The 239-nt window shown below is 51.5% G+C and overlaps 1 protein-coding gene across 1 annotated transcript in view; it reads right to left on the bottom strand.

Annotated features, from left to right (window-relative positions):
- Nucleotides 1–239, bottom strand: part of LOC119594360 (protein O-linked-mannose beta-1,2-N-acetylglucosaminyltransferase 1-like) — a gene marked incomplete in the record, with an annotated part of 135,567 nt that overhangs the window by 30,554 nt on the left and 104,774 nt on the right.

Genomic DNA, 239 nt, shown 5'->3' with positions numbered 1-239 from the left:
GAGAGGGAGTAGTAGGAGTAGGAAGAGACGAAAGAACGAACCAAAAGGGGGATAAAGTGAAAAAGGGGCGAAAAAGAACAAGACCGCATAAGAAAGAGGGAGTTGCCAGGACACCGGGAAAAAGCCCCACAACAACCAAGACACTTATGGAAACTGAACGGGAGAACTCGAGGCGTCTCAGAGAGGATTAGAGGCGCGAGATTTGCCAGTGACATCCCGGGAAAAGGGTGCCGACGCAG

The sequence above is a fragment of the Penaeus monodon genome, chromosome 33, assembly GCF_015228065.2.
Source record: "Penaeus monodon isolate SGIC_2016 chromosome 33, NSTDA_Pmon_1, whole genome shotgun sequence".
Lineage (NCBI taxonomy): Eukaryota > Metazoa > Arthropoda > Malacostraca > Decapoda > Penaeidae > Penaeus > Penaeus monodon.
This window is presented reverse-complemented; position numbering and strand designations above follow the sequence as displayed.